Source organism: Cetorhinus maximus, chromosome 5, assembly GCF_964194155.1.
Source record: "Cetorhinus maximus chromosome 5, sCetMax3.hap1.1, whole genome shotgun sequence".
NCBI lineage: Eukaryota > Metazoa > Chordata > Chondrichthyes > Lamniformes > Cetorhinidae > Cetorhinus > Cetorhinus maximus.
Window position 1 is genome coordinate 172,930,082 of NC_135883.1, and position 21,345 is coordinate 172,951,426.

The 21,345-nt window shown below is 44.2% G+C and overlaps 1 protein-coding gene across 1 annotated transcript in view; it reads left to right on the plus strand.

Annotated features, from left to right (window-relative positions):
• Positions 1–1,537: 1,537 nt before the first annotated feature.
• enah (ENAH actin regulator) overlaps positions 1,538–21,345 on the plus strand; it is a 519,571-nt gene continuing 499,763 nt past the window's right edge. The window contains exon 1 of the mRNA XM_078542818.1: positions 1,538–1,628. The gene's annotated coding sequence lies outside the window, so the exon portion shown is untranslated. The remainder of the gene's footprint in view (positions 1,629–21,345) is intronic.

Here is a 21,345-nt window from a genome sequence, read left to right on the forward strand (position 1 = left end):
GATTCCCATTTGTGTTACCTGCCAGTCTCTTCTCATGCCTTAATTTTGACTCTTTTATTTGTTTTTTTCAGTTTCCCTTTGAACTTTCTATATTCAGCTTGGCGCCCCTTATCCACCAGACATCTGTCATATGCACCTTTTCTTTGCTTCATCTTACTTTCTATCTTTCGTCATTCAGGGAGCTCTGCCTTTGTTTGTCCTACCTTTTCCCACTCTTGGGAATGTACTTTACTCCAAATCATCTCCTCTTTAAAGGCAGACCATTGTTTTGTTACAGTTTTGCCTACCAATCTTTGACTCCAATTTGCATGGGCCAGATCCATTCTTGTGCAGGGAAGTTGGCTTACATCCAGTTAATTATTTTTACTCCATTTTGCTCCTTGTCTCTTCCAAAAGCCAATTCTAAACCTTATATGTGATCACCGTTCCCTAAATAATTGGTGATACTTGATGCACTTGATCCACCTCATCATTCCCCAGAATTAGACCCACATATTGAGGTAGAAAATTCTCCTGAACACACTTCAGAAACTCATCCACCCCTATTCCCTTTACACGATTACTATCTCAATCTACATTCAGGAAAATAAAATCCCTCATTGTAACTCATTGTAATTTCCTTGAAAATGCAGATAGGTACATCTGCAAAGTTGTACATGGGTTAAAAATTTGCAGACCATACCAGACTGGTGAGGAGGGGATGATGCCGCACGGGATAAACATGATGGGCCATCAGGGAGCAGAATTCGTGGGCAGTAGTCTGCCCGCAAATTATTGAGTGGGAACATGTTGGGCACAAACAGGGAAAACCCATTTGAGAGATAAAAGAGGACAGCAGAAGCCGGTGACACTTTGGAGAAAAAAAACAAAAGAGCTCCAACCCCTCACTCCCGACAAGTCATACTCCTGCCCGGCCACTCGGGGGCGCTGAGGCAGAGCTCGAGGCGGGTTGAGTGAGGGAGAGGAGGCGGGGTTTCGGGGTAGGCGATTGACAGGTGGGTGAGGCGCTAGGAGGCGGGGTCGGGAGCAGAGGCAGAAGTGACCGAATTTTGATTGACGGGCGGCCGAGGGGGGCGGGGTGATGGCCGGCCGGTCGGTCGGTCGGTCATTGCAATGGGAAATCGTTTGCGGTTTTTGATTGGCAGCCGCGGTGGGACGGCCACTTCCGGCGAGCGGGCGCCAATCTGAGTGCGATTGTGCGAGCGGAGCAGCGCGCGTCGGTGGAGACCGTTGGTTATTTGCAAACATAAAATATAATTTTACCCTTGATTAAAAAAAACACCCTCTGTCCTCAGAAATGGTTTAAAAGAAACCCCCCCCCCCATCCCCGGGTCAGTGGCTTGTAACTCTGTAATTTTCTGAGGTAACGAGGGTTAGTCTCTTTGATTTCTTGTCGCAGAGCTGGCTTTTTACGGCGAGTGAGGAGATCCAGCGGATTTATTTATTTCTCTATTTCTCTGTCTCTTCGCGATATATTAGCGGCTTTTTTTTTTTCTCCCCAATTTATTTTGTCGGTTCAAGTCTCTGCTTCTTTGCGAAGTGAGCGAGGAGAGAAAGAAAAAAGAGGAATTTTTCTCTCACCGGCATCAAAGGAATAAAACCCTCGGAGAAACCTCCCCGACAATGAGGTAAGAAGCTGGTCTTTAAATAATTAAAAAAAAACAGGACATTAATATTCTAACTTGGTAAAGGAGACCGAGCGAGAGGTTGGTGCCGCCGCCGCTTTTGTTTGATCGCATGTTGTTGGATGTTTTTTATGTGAGGAGTCGGGACCCCGACACCACCGCCGCCCCCCACATAAAAACCCGGTGGGACTGGGGGTGGGGAAGGAGGAGATTCCTCTCTCCCCACCCCCCTCTCTCTTCTCCCCCCACCCCCCTCACTCTTCTCTCCCCACCCCCCTCACTCTTCTCCCCCCCCCACCCCCCTCACTCTTCTCCCCCCCCCACCCCCCTCTCTCTTCTCCCCCCACCCCCCTCACTCTTCTCCCCCCCCCACCCCCCTCACTCTTCTCCCCCCCCACCCCCCTCACTCTTCTCCCCCCCCACCCCCCTCACTCTTCTCCCCCCCCACCCCCTCACTCTTCTCCCCCCCCACCCCCCTCACTCTTCTCCCCCCCACCCCCCTCACTCTTCTCCCCCCCCACCCCCCTCACTCTTCTCCCCCCCCACCCCCCTCACTCTTCTCCCCCCCCCACCCCCTCACTCTTCTCCCCCCCACCCCCCTCACTCTTCTCCCCCCCACCCCCCTCACTCTTCTCCCCCCCACTCCCCTCACTCTTCTCCCCCCACTCCCCTCACTCTTCTCCCCTCCACCCCCCTCACTCTTCTCCCCTCCACCCCCCTCACTCTTCTCCCCCCCCTCGCACCCCCCTCGCTCTTCCTCCCCCCCCTCGCACCCCCCTCGCTCTTCCTCCCCCCCCTCGCACCCCCCTCGCTCTTCCTCCCCCCCCTCGCACCCCCCTCGCTCTCTCCCTCCCCGCCCTGGCCCCCCTCGCTCTCTCCCTCCCCGCCCCGGCCCCCCTCGCTCTCTCCCTCTCCCCCCCGGCCCCCCTCGCTCTCTCCCTCTCCCCCCCGGCCCCCCTCGCTCTCTCCCTCTCCCCCCCGGCCCCCCTCGCTCTCTCCCTCTCCCCCCCGGCCCCCCTCGCTCTCTCCCCCCCCGCAACCCACCTCGCTCTCCCCCTCCCCCTTACCCACCAGCTCTCCTCGCTCCCCCTGTGATCAGCAGAACAGAGCATCGAATTTACAGGCAATTTTTAAGAGTCGCTACCACCTCTATTTTCATCTGTGTTTGGCCTTTTCTCTCGAGTATTGAGTAGTGGTAAGTTATGGCCAAACCTTGTAACGTAAATGATTTTTTTTTGAACATGGAATATTCAGGCCAGTTTCAAATAGTTTTCTTTCGTCTATATATTTGTGAATGAAATTCAAATATGAAAAATGTATTTGAGAAAATTTAAGTCAATGCTGGTACTTTAGCTTGAGTTTCCATCAACAATGATATCGCATTTGGACAAAATTGAATTTCTCTGCTAACTTCAGTTTTAAATATCTTTAAATATAAATTTGGATGATCTTTTCCCTTTAATGTACTGATTCCTGCTAGGATGCATACAAAACACTAGCAAATTTCAGGAAAACAGGTTAAATTTAAGCCGGCTTCCAACTCTTCATGCATGTAGGTAATACATAATTGCTTGTTCTTCTGTCCATTGTGTGGAGAACTTTGTTCCTCCTTTATGGAAGTTTGCTGTGTAGGTATGTCACACTTGTCTGTCTTGCGCCTTCCTCCACTGTAGCTTGTCTGCAACTGCTTTATGATGTCTGTCATCCAAATACGCTTCGGTTGACCCCTCTTTCTGCTGCCCTCCACTTTGCACACAAGGGATTCCTGGAGGTTTTCAGCTTTGATCAAGTGGCCGAAATACTGACTTTTTAGAGATCATTTGCTCTTGCCATTTCAAGCATCTCTTCGCTTGTATTATGGTCTGCATATGCAATTTTAAGCACATGTCTTAGCATCCACAATTCAAAGGCCTCTATTTTCTTCCACAGATCGTTACTTATTGTCCAGGTTTCTGAGGCATACAGGAAAGTGGATAGAATGTAGCATCCTGAATTTTTTTGTTATTACAAGCTTAACTTTTCTTGTTGTTAAAACAGCCTTTATCTCCATGAAATTACTTATGGCTATCTCTATCCTTGAGAACTTTACAAAACTGTGAAAAAAATCATTTCTGTCCACAAGGCACTCCCAGACTTCTTTCCATTGGTTTTATAGTGCATCTGGGGAATTGATGGCAAGTTGGGAGATGGCAGATGAATTAAACAGGTATTTTGCTTCGTTCTTCATTATAGGGGACACAAGTAACTTCCCGGAAATAGCTGTAAATCAGGAAACCTTTTATATAAATGACTTGCATGAAGGGACTGAAGGAATGGTGGCTAAATTTGCTGATGGCACAAAGATGGGTAGGAAAGTAATTTGTGAAGAGGACGTAAGGAGGCTACAAAGTGACATAGGTTAAGTGAGTGGGCAAAGATCTGGCAAATGGAGTATAATGTGGGAAATTGAAATTGTTCATTTTGGCAGGAAGAATGAAAAAGAAGCTTATTATCTAAATGGTCAGAGATTGCAGAGCTCTGAGATTCAGATGGATCTGGGTGTCCTAGTGCATGAATCACAAAAGGCTAATATGCAGGTACAGCAGTTAGGAAAGCTAATAGAATGTTTTCATTTATTGTGAGGGGAATTGATTACAAAAGTAGGGAGGTTATGCTTCAGTTGTATAGGGCATTGGTGAGACCACATCTGGAGTACTGTGTACACTACTGATCTCCTTATTTAAGGAAAGATGTAAATGCGTTAAAAGCAGTTCAGAGAAGGTTTACTAGACTAATACCAAGAATGGGTGGGTTGTCTTATAAGGAAAGGGAGGACAGGCTAGGCTTGTATCCACTGCAATTTAGAAGAGGCATTAGGTGACTTGATTGAAAAATATAAGATTCTGAGGGGTCTTGACAGGGTGGATGTGGGGAGGATGTTTCCTCTTGTGGGAGAATCTAGAACTGGGGGTCACTGTTTAAAAATAAGGGATCATTCATTTTGAGACACAGATGAGGAGAAATTTGAGGGTGTGAGTCTTTGGAACTCTTCCTCAAAAGGTGGTGGAAGCAGAGTCTGAATATTTATGAGGAAGAGCGAGATAGATTCTTGATTTACAAGGGGGTGAAAGGTTATCGGAGGTATGCAGGAATGTGGGGTTGAGGTTGCGATTAGATCAGCCTTGATCATATTGAATGGTGGAGCAGGCTCGAAGAGCTGAGTGGCCGACTCCTCCTCATTCGTATGTTCGTATATACATCCCAAAATCCCCACCTGCCAAAAGTGTATCCATTACTTACTTGAAATGCATAACTTTGGTGTGTCTGAAGGAATTGTATATTAATGTTTTTCTGTACAAACTTCAATTCCTGCACCCCCTTGTCCTTGAGCTTGTGCTAATATTGAACACGTGCCTGTGTTCTGTTAAATCTTGCAGTCACTGTACTTACTGGCCACTCTTTACTTGGGAACATAAACATGTTAGCTGATGATTTGATCTTTGCTAGTGTGTTCTTCCAATGGTATCTGTCATAGGAACAGAAGGAGGCCATTCAATCAATGTTCATCCAAACTTATGTTTGTAGTGCCCAACTCGCTTGTTGCGCTGTGCGGCCGTTTTAAGACTGATTCATGGCTGTGTACGTTCTCATCTTAAATGGAGCACTGCTCGAGTGGGGACTCTGCTTTTGCCAGGCTGTGAATCCGCACAAGTTAGCACATTGCGTTCAACCCCTTGATTCTTTTCCACCAGTCACTTTATTATGGCGACCTGCATCATAACTCCTTCGATCTGCATTGTTGCTTTCACCCTTATGCCTTTGCCTAATAAATATCTATTAATCTCTTTTAAACTTTTGATTGACTGAAGCCAGCACCTTTCTGGGGGCACAGTCGCAGATTTCCACTGGGCTTTGTTGTCGTGGTTCCTGCTAATACCCCAGAGAATGATGCAGCTCCAATTTTAAGGTCAAGCCTCCTTTTCCTGGACTACCTCTCCATCAGAGGGCTGTACCTCAATTGGATCACCCTTTAATCTTCTATACTGATGGAACAGAATAGAATGGTTGCAGCTCATGAGGTCATTCTCTCTGCCAGAGCAACTCAGCGAGCCCCATTCCCCAGGTCCTTTTTTCATAGCTTTACAAATTGTCTCCCTTTAGGTGCTTATTCAATTTATTTTTGAAAGCTATGATTGAATCTGGCTCCACTACACTCTAAGGCAATGTATTCCAGATCCTCAGATAAAAGCAAAATACTGTGGATGCTGGAAATCTGAAACAAAAACAGAAAATGCTGGAAAAACTCAGCAGGTCTAGCAGCATCTGTGGAGAGAGAGAGCAGAGTTACTGTTTTGAGGCCGTATGACCCTTCTTCAGAGCTTCAAACCTGCCGACAAGGGTGGTACTGTTGTCTGGCGTGCTGACCTCTAACCCTCAGAAGCTGAGCGTCAACTCTCAGACACTTCTTCCTACCCTACCCCAGACCTTGACCCCACCACTGATCATCAAGCCATTGTTTCCAGGACCGTCACTGACTTCATCTTCTCTGGAGATCTTCCCTCCACAGCTTCCAACCTCATAGTCTGTCAACCCTGGACAGCCAGCTTCTACCTCCTTCCCAAAATCCACAAACTGGACTGCCCCGGTACCGATTGTGTCAGCCTGTTCCTGCCCCACGGAACTCATTTCTTCTTATCTTGATTCCGTTCTCTTTCCCCTTGTCCAGTCTTTTCCCACCTACATCCGCAATTCCTCCGGACTTGAAACGTTAACTGTGTTCCTCTCCGCAGATGCTGTCAGACCTGCTGAGTTTTTCCAGCTATTTTTGTTTTTGTTTCAGATTTCCAGCATCCACAGTATTTTGCTTTTATCTGCATTTCCTCTGATGCCCTACATCATATCAACAATTTCCAGTTCCCTGGCCCTAACTGCCACCTCTTCACCATGGACGTCCAATCCCTTTACACCTCCATCCCCCCACTGGGATGGTCTGAGGGCTCTCCGGTTCTTTGAACAGAGCCCGTAAGACATTGGAGCAGAAATTAAGCCATTCGGCCCATCAAGTCTGCTCTGCCATTCAATCGTGGCTGATAAGTTTCTCAACCCCATTCTCCTGCCTTCTCCCTGTAACCTTTGATCCCCTTACCAATCAAGAACCTATCTATCTCGGTCTTAAATACGCTCAATGACCTGGCCTACACAGCCTTCTGTGGCAATGAATTCCACAGATTCACCACTCTCTGGCTAAAGAAGTTTCTCCTCATCTCTGTTCTAAAAGGTCTTCCCTTTACTCTGAGGCTGTGCCTTCAGGTCCTAGTCTCTCCTACTAATGGAAACATCTTCCCCACGTCCACTCTATCCAGGCCTTTCAGTATTCTGTAAGTTTCAATCAGATCCCCCCTCACCCTTCTAAACTCCATCGAGTATAAACCCAGAGTCTTCAAATGTTCCTCATATGTTAAGCCTTTCATTCCTGGGATCGTTCTCGTGAACCTCCTCTGGACCATCTCCAGGGCCAGCGCATCCCTCCTGAGATACGGGGCCTAAAATTGCTCACAATATTCTAAATGTGATCTGACCAGAGCCTTATAAAGCCTCAGCAGCACATCCCTGCTTTTATATTCTAGCCCTCTCGAAATAAATGCCAACATTGCATTTGCCTTCCTAACTACCGCGTCAACCTGCAAGTTAACCTTAAGAGAATCCTGGACGAGGACTCCCAAGTCCCTTTGCACTCCAGATTTCTGAATTCTCTCCCCACTTAGAAAATAGTCTATGCCTCTATTCTTCCTACCAAAGTGCATGACCTCACAGTTCCCCACGTTGTATTCCATCTGCCACTTCTTTGCCCATTCTCTTAACCTGTCTAAATCTTTCTGCAGCCTCCCCGCCTCCTCAATACTATCTGTCCTTCCACCTATCTTTGTATCATCTGCAAACTTAGCCAGGATGCCCTCAGTTCCTTCATCTAGATCATTAATGTTTAAAATGAAAAGTTGTGGTCCCAACACTGACCCCTGCGGAACTCCACTAGTCACCGGCTGCCATCCTGAGAAGGACCCCCTTATCCCCACTCTCTGCCTCCTGCCAGACAGCCAATCTTCTATCCATGCTAGCACCTTGTCTCTGACACCATGGGCTCTTATCTTACTGAGCAGCCTCCTTTGCGGCACCTTGTCAAAGGCCTTCTGGAAGTCCAAGTAGATAACATCCATTAGCTCTCCTTTGTCTAACCTGCTCGTTACCTCTTCAAAGAATTCTAACAGATTTGTCAGGCATGACCTCCCCTTGATGAAACCATGCTGACTTTACCCTATTTTACTATGCACTTCCAAGTATTCTGAAATCTCATCCTTAATAAAGGACTCTAAAATCTTACCAACGACCGAGGTCAGGCTAAACGGCCTGTAATTTCCCATCTTTTGCCTCACTCCCTTCTTAAACAGGGGGGTTACATTAGTGATTTTCCAGTCCTCTGGGACCCTCCCTGACTCCAGTGATTCCTGAAAGATCACCACTAACGCCTCCACTATCTCTTCAGCTATCTCCTTCAGAACTCTGGGGTGTAATCCATCTGGTCCAGGTGATTTATCCACCTTCAGACCTTTCAGTTTTCCTAGCACCGTCTCCTTGGTAATGGCCACCATACTCACCTCTGCCCCCCGACTCTCTTGAACTTTGGGGATGTTACTCATGTCTTCCACCGTGAAGACTGACGCAAAGTACCTATTCAGTTCCTCCGCCATTTCTTTGTTCCCCACTGCTACATGTCCAGTGTCATTTTCCAGTGGCCCAATGTCCACTTTTGCCTCTCTCTTACCCTTTATATATCTAAAAAACTCTTGCAATCTTCTTTTATATTACTGGCTAGATTACCCTCATATTTCATCTTCTCCCTCATTTCTTTTTTAGTCGTCCTCGGTTGGTCTTTGTAGGCTTTCCAATCCCCTGGCTTTCCACTGATCTTTGCCGCATTGTATGCTTTCTATCTAGCTTTTATGCCGTCCCTGACTTCCCTTGTCAGCCATGGTTGCCTCATCCTTCCTTTAGTATGCTTCTTCTTCCTAGGGATGAATTTTGCTGTGTCTCCCAAATTACTCCCAGAAACTCCTGTCATTGCTGTTCCACTGTCTTTCCTGCTAAGCTCATCTCCCAGTCAATTCTGGCCAGCTCCTCCCTCATGCCTCTGTAGTTGCCTTTATTCAACTGTAATACTGTTACACCTGATTCCAGCTTTTTCCTCTCAAATTGCAGGGTAAATTCTATCATATTATGGTCACTTCCTCCTAAGAGTTCCTTCACCTTTAGCTGCCTTATCAAATCTGCTTCATTACACATCACAGTCCTGAACAATCGGCATCCACCACCACTCTCCTCTGCCTGGCTGAACTTGTTCTCTCATGGAACAATTTCTCCTTAAACTTGGCTCACTTCCTCCAAACAAAAGGTGTGGCTATGGATATCTCATGGGTCCCATTTATGCCTGTCTCTTTATGGGGTATGTGGAACACTCCATGTTCCAGTCCTACTCAGGGCCCCCTCCCACAACTCTTCTTTCGGTTCATTGATGACTGTTTTTGGTGCCGCTTCATGCTCTCGTCTGGACTTGGAAACATTTATCAATTTTGCTTCCAATTTCCACCCCTCTAACAGCTTCATATGGTCCATCTCTGACACTTCCCTTCCATTCCTTGACCTCTCTGTCTCCATTTCTGGTAATAGACTGTCCACCAATATTCATTACAAGCCTACTGACTCCCGCAGCTACCTCAACTACAGCTCCTCACATGCTGCTTCCTGTAAGGACTCCATCCCATTCTCTCAGTTCCTTTGCCTCCATTGCATCTGTTCTGATGATGCCACCTTCCAAAATGGTGCTTTTGACATGTCTTCCTCCTTCCTTAACCGAGGTCCCCCCCACCCCCCACTGTGGCTGACAGAGCCCTCAGCCGTGTCCGACCCATCTCCCGCTCCTCTGCCCTCACTCCCTCCCCTCCCTCCCAGAACCATGATAGGGTCCCCCTTGTCCTTACTTTTCACCCCACCAGCTTCAACATTCAAAGGATCGCCCTCCACCATTTCTGCCAACTCCAACCTGGGGTCCCTCCATGGGGACCGTTGCCTCCAGGACACCCTAGCCCACTCCTCCGTAACCCCCAACACCTCACCCCCTTCCCACGGCACCTTCCCATACAATTGCAGAAAGTGCAAAACCTGCCCCTTTACCTCCTCCATCCTCAATGTCCAAGGGCCCAAACAAAAAAAATCAGGTCTGAAGGGTCATGTGGACTCAGAACATTTACTCTGTTTCTCTCCCTCCACAGATGCTGCTAGACCTGCTGAGTTTTTCCAGCGTTTTCTGTCTTTATTCCAGATCAGCACCGCTTGCTGCGTTTTAAAAATAAATCAAGGTTGCTGTTGGTTCTTTTGCCATTCACCTTATATTGGTACCCTCAGGTTTGCTATTCTTCTGCCGGTGGGGACAGGTTCTGTCTATCTACTCTGTCTAGAACCCTTGTGATTTTGAATACTTCGATCAAATCCCATCTCAACCTTCTCAAGAAGAACAGTCCTAACTTCTCCAATCTATTCATGTAACTGAAGTCCCTCCTTCCTGGAATCATTCTTGTAAATATTTTTTGCACCTCTCTAAAGTCTTTACATCCTCCCTATAGTGTGCTGCCCAGAATTGGACCCAGTACTGCAGTTGAAGCTGAACCAGAGATTTATAAAGGTTTGACATAACTTCCTAGCTTTTGTCTTCTATGACCCTATTTATAAGCCCAGGATTCAGTATGCTTGTTAACCGCTTTCAAAACCTGTCCTGCCAGCTTGTAAGGTTGGTGCAGATATACCCAGGTGTCTCTGTTCCTGCACCCCCTTTATAATTGTGCTCTTTATTTTATGTTGCCCCATCTCTTTGTTCCTACTAAAATGTGCTGTTTCACACTTCACCTGCCCCATGTCCACCCATTCCTCCAGCCTCTTAAAGTCTATCACTCTCCTCACAGTTCTAAATATTTAAAAGTTTTTCCCTACGAACTCCTCATGTGATTTGGCATCAGATTTTGTTTGATTTCTCTGTGATGCATCTGGGGATCTATGTTAGATTTGTGATATAAATACAAGTTGTTGTTGATGCCTGTTAATCACCTCTGTTTTGAGCTAGTTTTGGAGCTTTTTCTGTCACTTCATGAAGTTCTGCTTCAGTGACTGTGTGACTTGCACATGGGTTGCTGCTGGAATTCAGGGTGTCAAGACATGGACTGTTGCATATCAGATACATCTCTCGTCCATTCTAAAGGATACAGTGCTGTAATTGGGTGACATTGAGCAGCAGCTTGTTTAGTCCTGAGTTCTGCGGAGTGGAGAGCAGCTTGTGTCTAGTTCTATTTAGTTTATGATGAGATGTGCTGGGTAGAAGCTGTGGTATCTGCAGGAGAGGTGAACATTGGATTGGAAGACTGGGTCTGGATAGAAATGGTAATTTATAATGTACAATTTTAATGATTGCACTGGCAGGAAAATTCTGTCTTCCCTGGAGATGATTTGAAAAATAATCTTCAGCTTAACATATTGTATGTCAAGGTAATCAGTTACTACAGCAATAAGATTGTTTAAATTTTAGTAGTAACAACTGAACAACATCAACCCTTCGCAACTGAATTAGATATTTAAATGCTTTGAATATTTCTGATTGGCTGTGTTTCCCTATCTTTATTTAGCACTTTCTCACTAATTGTATTTTGACCTTATTGTTTGTTAATGGAGTTGAGAAGAATGAGAGTTGATTAAATTGTTGATCTCATTAAACTGTGTAAAATTCTGAGGGCTTAACACGGTAGATGTCAATATATTTCACCTGGCTTTAAGAGATAAGAACTGGGGGTATAGTCTCAGGATAAAGAGTCAATTGTTTAGGACCAAGATGAGAAATTTCTAAACTTGGGTTCGGGTTCTTCAGAATTTTCTACCCCAGAAGGATGTGGATGTTGGTGGGGGGAGGGTGGGGAGTGGAGTTGATGTAGAAGTTCAGCCATGTTCTTATTGAATAGTGAAATCAACTCAGTGAACTGTATGGCCTACTCCTATTTTTCAAGTTCTTCATACAATCTTTTAACTGTTTTCAACTGCTTTCGTTTTCAACTGCTTTTGTTTAAATTGAAAAGTTGGCCCATTTCTCGCTTTCAATCTGCATTCCAATTCCTTGGATATACAGCATGTTCAAAGGGCTTGGCTTTTCTGAAAGTGTACACTATGCCATTTTTAGCTAATTGAGACCTGATTGGGTCAAATTTATATTTTTGTTTTGGACTCCAGGAACTGGTTTCTGGCATTTACACTCTTAAATCTACATGTTCTAGGTGCCCATCAGATTTGCTAACTTGCAAAACTACCAATGAGCCCCATTTCGGGGCTTAGCACATGTCTAGGTTAACACGACAGTGCACTAATAAATGAGTGCAACATTGTCAGATGTGCCATTTTTTTGGATGTACTGTCTATTAAATTGCATGTGAAAGATCCTGTTGTATTATTTGAAGAGAAGCAGGTACTCCTCATGTCGAATATTTCTTCACCCAATAACAAAAACAGATCAACTGGTTCTCAAAAAGTAAAAAACTAGATGCTGGAACACTGTGCAGATGGAGAAAACAGTGGAGTTAACATTTTTGGTGTGAGCCTTTGATTAAAACAAAGGGTTCATATCTGAAATGTTAATTCCTTCTCTCCATGGATGCGGCCTGTGTGCTGAGAATTAACTGATCATCTTATTTATGGTTGTGACTGTTGGAGGTTAGTCATCTCAGCTCCAGGACATCACTGCAGGACTTCCTGAGGGGAGTGTCCTCAGCCCACTCATCTTCAGCTGCTTCATCAATGACCCTACTTCCATCATAAGGTCAGAAGTAGGGATGTTCACTGATGATTTGCACAATGTTTAGCAATATTTCCGACTCCTCAGGGACTGAAGCAGTCCATGTCCAAATGCAGCAAGACCTGAACAATATCCAGGCTTAGGTTGACAAGTGGCAAGCAAAATTCACACCACACAAGTGTCAGGCAATGACCATCTCAAACAAAGGAGATTTCGACCATCGCCTCTTGTCGTTCAATGGCATTACCATCACTGAATCCCCCACGATCAACATCCTTGGGGTTACCATTGACCAGAAACTGAACTGGACTAGCCATATAAATGCTGTGGCTGCCTACAAGAGCAGGTCAGAGGCTAGGAAGAGTGAGATGAGTAACTCGCCTCCTGACTCCCCAAAGCCTGTCCACCATCTACAAGGCACAAGTCAGGAGTGTGATGGAATACTCCCCACTTGCCTGGATGAGTGCAGCTCCCACAACACTCAAGAAGCTTGACACTGTCCAGGACAAAGCAGCCCGCATGATTGGCACCACATCCACAAACATTTACTCCCACCACTGACGCACAGTAGCAGCTGTGTGTGCCATCTACAAGATGCACTGCAGGAATTCTCCAACACTCCTTTGACAGAACCTTTCAAACCCATGACCACTACCATCTAGAAGGACAAGGGCAGCAGATGCATGGGAACACCACCTCCTGGAAGTTCCCCTCCAAGCCACTCACCACCCTGACTTGGAAATATATCGCCGTTCCTTCACTGTTGCTGGGTCAAAATCCTGGTACTCCCTCCCTAACAGCACTGTGGGTGTACTTACACCACATGGACTGCCGCGGTTCAAGAAGGTAGCTCACCACCACATTCTCAAGGGCAATTTGGGATGGGTAATAAACGCCGGTTTAGCCAACAAAGCCCTCATTCCTTGAATGAATTTTAAAAAAGGTCCCTGTGTCATCAACACCTCGCAATCTCTCACTGTTGAGAAATATTCTGCATTTCTGTATTCCCTACTGAAGTCGACAGCTTCAAATTTTTTCATGTTATATTCCACATGTCATGTACCTGCCTACTCATTTAGCCTGTCTAAATTCCTTTGAAGGTTCTTTGCATCCTCCTCACAACTCACATTCCCAACAAGTTTTGTGTCATAAGCAAACTTGGGAAATGTTACATTTGGTCCCCACATCCAAAACATTAATATAGATTCTGAAGAGCTGGGGGCCAAGCATGGATCCTTGCAGTATCCCACTAGTCACAGCTTACCAACCTGAGAATGATCCTTTTATCCCTACTCTGTTTTCTGCCTGCTAGCCAATTCTCAATCCATGTCAGTATATTACCTCAATCCCATGTGATGTAATTTTGCTCACTAACCTCTTGCGTGGAACCTTATCAAAAGTCTTCTGAAAATCCAAATACACCACATCCACTGGTTCCCTCTCATATTCTGCTGGTTACCACCTCAAAAGCAATCAAACATGATTTTCATTTCATAAATCTATGTTGACTCTGCCTCAATTCTGCCATTTATCATCAATTTATCACGTTCTTCAGAATAGACCTAGCTTTGCCCAGTAATGTCAGATTGACAGGCCTGTGGCTCCCCATTTTGTCTCTCTCTCCTTCCTTAAATATTGTGGGGTTACATTTGCTACCTTCCAATCTGCAGGAACTGTTCCAGAATATATAGAATTTTGCAAGATGATCACCAGTGCATCCACTGTCTATCGCTTCCTTGTTCAACACTCTAGGATGTAGATCATCCTAGTTGATCATCAGGTTGAAGGACCTTTCCGTCCCATTAATTTCTTCACTATTTTTTTACTAATACCAATTTCTTTCAGGTCCTCAATCTCACTCCCTTGGCTCTCAAGTATTTCAGGGAGGTTTTTTGTAACTTCCTCCGTGAAGACAGATGCAAAGGTTTATGTTTAGTTTCTCTGCCATTTCCTTATTCCCAACTATAAATTCTGTCTCTGCTTGTAATGGACCCACGTATGTCTTTGTGAATTTTTTCTAAACTTCTTACAATCTGTTTTTACATGTCTTGCTACTTTACTTTCACATTCTATTTTCCCTCTTTTTCAGCTTCTTGGTTCTGCTTTTTGAATTCTAAAATGCTCCCAGTCCTTAAGCGCCCCATGTTTTTTTATTTGCCAGCTTTATAGGCCTCTTCCTTCGATCTAATATTCTCGTTAGTCCTTCAATGTAATACAATCCTTAACTTTTCGTGAATATTTATATGGCTGAACCAGTTAAGAACAGACTTGCTTTTCACAATGACTGGACATCTCCAGTGCTTTACAGCCAGTGAAATACTTTTGAAGTGTAGTCACCGTTGTGGCAGCCAGTTTGCGCACATCAAACTCCCACAACAGCAATGTGTTAATGACCAGATGATCTGTATTTTGTGATTTTTGAATGAGGGATAAATAGTGCCCAGTATACTGGTGATAACTCCACTGCAGCTCTTCTTCCAAATAGTGCCATGGAGTGTTGTGCACCCACCCAACCAGGCAGATAGGGCCTCGGTTTAGCAGCTCATCTGAAAGACAGCACCTCCAACAGGACCCTTGCAGTTGAAGTGGGCCTAGTATGAAAATTTTACATGCCTTTCATCACATCTCACTGAGATCTGTTTTTGAAAACTGCTCAGTAGAAATTGTGCCCTACAGCAGAGGAGGGAAATTGTGTCAACCTGGAATGCTTCTATTCTCCTTCTCTGATGTCTGGTTGAAAAGTATAGTTTTCCATATCCTCGACATAATGATCTGCCGCTGTTTGAAGTCCCATCCTCGGGATGAGGTAGCACACTGTAATCCTGTCTGTGCTCGGATGGTACTATTTGAAGGAAGAGTGGGGAAGTTCTGGTATCCCAGAAAACATTTGATCCTCTAGCAACATTACAAAAAACATTATCTCGTGATTTATCTTGTCTGTGGAGCCCTGCTGTGTGCATATCACCTGCCCCATACAGTCACTACAAAGCACTTTATTTGCTTGGGAGCACTTTGGGAGATTCTGTGAAGGAGTTACATAAATGCAAACTCGTGCACTTTCTTGCTGGGATGGATATAAACACTTGAATTTTTTTTATATTATAAAGGAAGCTGCTCAGTTGATTAAAAAGCATATAGATGTTTCATCCAGATTAAAGGCCCACCTATGAACACTGAGCTCTGTCAAGATAGTAAGGGATGCAGTAATTTGCCTCAGTTCAGTCTCTAATGATTCCTTAAGTGAAGAGAGAGATTACATTTATAAGATGCCTTTTGTGACCTCAGGACATTCCAAAGTGCTTTCCAGCCAACAAAAGTACGTTTTCATGCGTAGTCTCTGATGGAATCTGTGGAATGTGCTTGGCAACCAATTTGGACACAGCCAGATTGAGAGAAATTATCTGTGATAGTTGAGGGATAATTTTGGCCAGAGCACTGGAATAACTTCCCTGAACCTCTTTGAATAGTGCCATGGGATCATTATGTCTGTTCAAGGGGGAGATGGAGACCCTGTTTAACATCACATCCAAAAGACGACATCTCCATTTCAAGTATGGTAGCATATTTATTACTGTACAAGTAATTCAGAGTCCTATACTAAAACAGAATTACCTGGAAAAACTCAGCAGGTCTGGCAGCATCGGTGGAGAAGAAAAGAGTTGACGTTTCGAGTCCTCACGACCCTTCAATAGAGTCCTATACTAATGGTCCAGAGACATGAGTTAAAATCCCACTATGGTGACTGGACTAGTTGAATTAATGAAATAAACCTGGAATAAAATATTAATATCTGTATTGATAACCCTGAAACAGTAGTTCATGTTGTAAAAATCCATCTATTTCATGAATAGGAAAGAAAATCTGCTACACCTAGCCAATCTGGTCTCTGTGACTCGAGACCCACAGTAATGCAGTTGACTCTTAACTGCCCTCTGAAGTGGTCTAGCAAACCACTCAGTTGTATTCAAGAAGCCAGCACCTTTCAACCGCACCTTCTCGAGGGCAAGTAGGGATGGATAGTTAATGCTTGCATTAACAGTGATGGCTGCATCCATGAATGAATTTTTTAAAAATGCAATGTTTCTTTACTGCTGCACTGAAGTGTCTGCCAAGATAAGGTGCTCAAATTTCTGAAGTGGGGCTTGAACCTCTGACCTTCGGGCTTGGAAGCAAATGTGCTACTCGTGAGCAAATGCTGGTACAAAATTGAGGGGCCCAGATAGGGTAGGCAGGAAAGACTTGTTTCCTTGAGCTGTGGGCTCATTACCAGGGGGCATAGATTTAAGGTGATTGGTAGAAGGATTAGAGGGGACAGGAGGAAAAGCCTTTTCACCCAGCGGGTGGTGGGTTCTGGAATTCACTTCCTAAATTGGTTGTTGAGGCTGAAATGCTCAACTCATTAAAAAGGAACCTGGATCTGCATCTCAAGTGCTATAATCTGCAAGGCTACGGACCAGGTGCTAGAAAGTGAGATTAAAATAAGTGGCTAGTTTATTTTTTCTCTCTTTGGCTGGCGCAGACATGATGGGCTGAATGGCCTCATTCTGTATTGAAACTTTTCTGTGGTTCTACCTCATGTACAGGATGATAATGTAAAATTCTGTAATTATTGTTTAAGATGCTGAATTGTATTATAAATAACTGAACAGAGGATGAACCCATATTACTTGAATGCAATTTTGCTAGATTGAGACTGATTGTTGGGAGGTGATGATAAAACTATTGTTTGGGATTGGATTAGTCATTACAACCCAGTGAAAATTGTTCAGCCCTCCATGTAAGGAAAGGTTTCATGGGTGTGAATGAAGGAGAGGGTTAAAATATTACTTTGCAGCAAATGTGTGTCTGCACAGCAGTGAAACTATATGCAGAGCGCTTGTGATTATTAAAGCATGTCTTGAAACCTGGGTATTTATAGTCTGGAAGCTATTTTATGTGAAATATTAGAAGATAATGTGGTAACTGTTTCATCTCCCATTTTAAGCAGTGGATTCCAAACCTTTCCCTAATAAGGGAAAAGCCAATGTGCAAATGACATTAGACACATTAAAATATAGTTACTGTTGGCAAAGAAAAAAGTCTTTGGATAGTTTTGTGAGGGGAAAACTTAGATGGCTTTGGTTTTCATTTGTCTGTCTTTGTAAATGGGGAAATAATTCAAAAATACTTTTTTTTTGTTCTGAAACCTAAGGTGGGAATTTCGATGAACAACAATGTGGATAAAGGTAGAAGCGTTTATTTTCTTTGAAATCTGAGTTGATCTTTCTGAAATGGTTCAACTCTGCATAATTTTTGATCTCAAGCTAAATCACAATTGAGTAACATTTCAAGAATGAACATTTTTAGTAATTGCAGTACAGCTATGATTGGCTCAATGTTATTAAAACTGGAGTGCAATAGTCTTAATTTCCCACAACTTGGAGAAGATATTAAATATGCTTCTGGTTTGTTGCAGGTTTACAACAAGCAATTTTTCCCCCCTACTAACAGCCAAGGATTTGTTTTATTCTTTTACTGGATGTCGCTGGTTAGGCCAGCATTCATTGCCCATCCCCAGTTGCCCTTGAGAAGGTGTTGAGTCGTTGCCTTGAACTGCTGCAGTCCATGTGCTGTTGGGGAGTTCCAGGATTTTGACTAAGTGACAGTGAAGGAACGGTGATATAATTCCAAGCCATGTATGTGAATTTGCATGTTTAAAAAAAAACTAATACAGTAATCATTGGGGACTTTAATCTACATATAGACTGGGTAAACCTAATGGGCACTGATGCTGAACAGGACAAATTCCTGGAATGTATACACAATGGTTTTGTATAACAGTACGTTGAGGAACCAACTAGGGAATGGGTTAATTTGGATTGAGGTATTGTGCAATGAGAAAGGGCTAATCTTGTTATAAAGGAACCTTCAGGGAAGAGTGACCATAGTATGATAGAAATTTGCATGAAGTTTGAAAGTGATGTAGGTCAATCCGAAACTAGGGTCTTTAATCTAAACAAAGGAAACTACAAAGGGGCAAGTTTGCTGAGGTAGATTGGGAGCTACATTAAAAGGTATAACGGTAGACAGGCAATTGATAGCTAGAATTTAAAGAATTAATGCATGGTTTGCAACAAATTTACTTTCCTTTACAAAAAGCCAGTAGGAAATGTGATCCAACCATGGCTAACAAGAGAAGTTAAATACTTCATCAGATCCAAGGGAGAGGCTTATAAAGCTGCCAAAATAAGTAGTACACCTGAGGATTAGGAGCATTTTAAAATTGAGCAGAAGAGAACCAAGAAATTGATAAAGAAAAAGCAAATAGGATTTAAAATTAAACTAGTGAAGAACATAAAAACAGACTGTAAAAGCTTCTATAGGTATGTAAAAAGGAAAAGGTTAGTGAAGACAAATGTTGGCCAATTACAGGCAGAGAATGAAGAATTTATAATGGGTAATAAGGAAATGGCAGAGAAACCAAACAAATACTTTGTGTCTGTCTTCACTCAGGAAGATACAAGAAACCTCTGAAATATTGGGGAGTCAAGGGGCCAGTGAGATTGAGGATCTGAAGAACATTATTATGCGTGAAAAATGTAGTGCTAGAGAAATTAATGGGGATGATAAGTTGATAAATCCCGTGGACTCGATGATTTACATCCCAGAGTGTTGAAAGAGGTAGCTGTTGAGATAGTGGATGCATTGGTGATCATCTTTAAAAATTCTATAGATTATGGAACAGCGCCTGCAGATTAGAAGGTAGCAAATGTGATCTCTCTATCTAAGAAAGGAGGAAGAGACAAAAACAGACTTGTTAGCCAAACATCAGTAGTAGGAAAAATGCTGTAATCTATTATAAAGGATGTGATAATTAGGCATTTAGGGAATAATGGTGAGATTGGGCAGAGTCAAAATGGATTTATAAAAGGGAAAACATGTTTGACAAACCTGTTGGTGTTTTTTTGATATTAGCAGAAGAGATAATGGAGAATCAGTGGATGTGGTGTATTTGGATTTTCAGAAGGCTTTTGATAAGGTCCCACACAAGAGTCAGCAGAATTAGAGCGCATGGGATTGGGGGTAATATGCTGGCACGGATTGAGGATTGGTTAACGGACAGAAAACATAGTCGGGATAAACGGATTATTCTCAGGTTGGCAGGCTGTGACTACGGGGGGTACTGCAAGGGTCAGTGCTTGGACCACAGCTATTCACAATCTGTATTAATGATTTGGATGTGTGGACCAAATGTAATGTTTACAAGTTTGCTGATGACACTTGGTCGGAATGAGAGTTGTGAGGAGGGTGCAAAGAGGCTTCAAGGAGATTTAGAAAGATTAAATGAGTGGGCAGGAACATGGCAGAATATAGTGTGAATAAATGTGAAGTTATCCACTTTGGTAGGAAAAACGGAAATGCAGAGTGTTGTGAAATGGGGAGAGATTGGGAAATGATGTCTAAAGAGACCTGGTTGTCTTTGTTCGTAAGTCACTGAAAGCTAACATGCAGATGCAACAAGAATTAGGAAGGCAAATGGTGTGTTAGTCTTAATTGCAAGGGGATTTGAGTGCAGGATTAAGGAAGTCTTGCTGCAGTTGTATAGATCCTTGGTGAAAACACACTTGGTGTATTGTGTGCAGTTTTGGTTTCCTGATGTAAGGAAGGATATACTGTCTTGGAGGGAAAGCAATGAAGGTTCACCAGACTGATCCTGAGGATAGATTTCAAGATAGCAATGACATCAAGGGATACGGACATAGTGTGGGAAGATGGCATTGAGGTAGAAGATCAGCCATCACTTAGTTAAATGGTGGAGCAGGCTTCGGGGGCTGAATGGCATACTCCACCTCTGTTCCGAAGTCAGGATGATGCTTGGCTTGGAGGGCAATGTGCAGGTGTTGCCATGCATCTGCTGCCTTTATCCTTCTGGGTGGTAGAGGTCGCAGATTTGGAAGTTGCTGTCAAAGCCCCCTTGGTGAGTTGATGCAGTGCATCTCTGTAGATGGTGCGTCATGTTGGAGGAAATGAATGTTTGTGGATGGGATGCCAACCAGATGGTCTCCTTTGTCCTGTACAGTGTTAAGCTGCTTGGGTTTTGTTGGAGTTGCACTAATCCGGGCAGGTGGGGACCATTCCATTACACTCATTAAATTCATTCATGGGTTGTGGCTTTGCTGGCTGGGCCAGCATTTATTGCCCATCCCTAGTTGCCTTTGAGAAGGTGGTGGTGTGCTGCCTGCTTGAGCCGCAGCAGTCCATGTGGTGTGGGTACACCCACCGTGCTGTTAGGAAGGGAGTTCCAGGATTTTGACCCAGTGACAGCGAAGGAACGGTGACTTATTCCCAAGTCAGGATGGTGAGTGATTTGGAGGGGAACTTCGAGGTGGTGGTGTTCCCATCTATCTGCTGCCCTTGCCCTTCTAGATGGCAGTGGTTGTGGGTTTGGAAGGTGATGTCGAAGGAGCCTTGGTGAATCCCTGCAGTGCATCTTGTAGATGGTACACACTGCTGCCACTGTGTATTGGTGGTAGAGGGAGTGAATGGTTGTGGTGCCAAACAAGCGGGCTGGTTTGTCCTGGATGGTGTCAAGCTTCTTGAGTGTTATGGGAGCTGCACTCATTTAGGCAAGTGGGGAGTATTCCATCACACTCCTGACTTGTTCCTTGTAGATGGTGGACAGGTTTTGGGGAGTCAGGAGGTGGGTTACTCATCGCACAATTCCTAGCCTCTGACCCGCTCTTGTAGCCATAGTATTTATATAGCTAGTCCAGTTCAGTTTCTGGTCAGTGGTAACCCCCAGGATGTTGATAGTGGGGGATTCAGTGATGATAATGCCATTGAACATCAAGTAGCGATGTTTGGATCCTCTCTTGTTGGAGA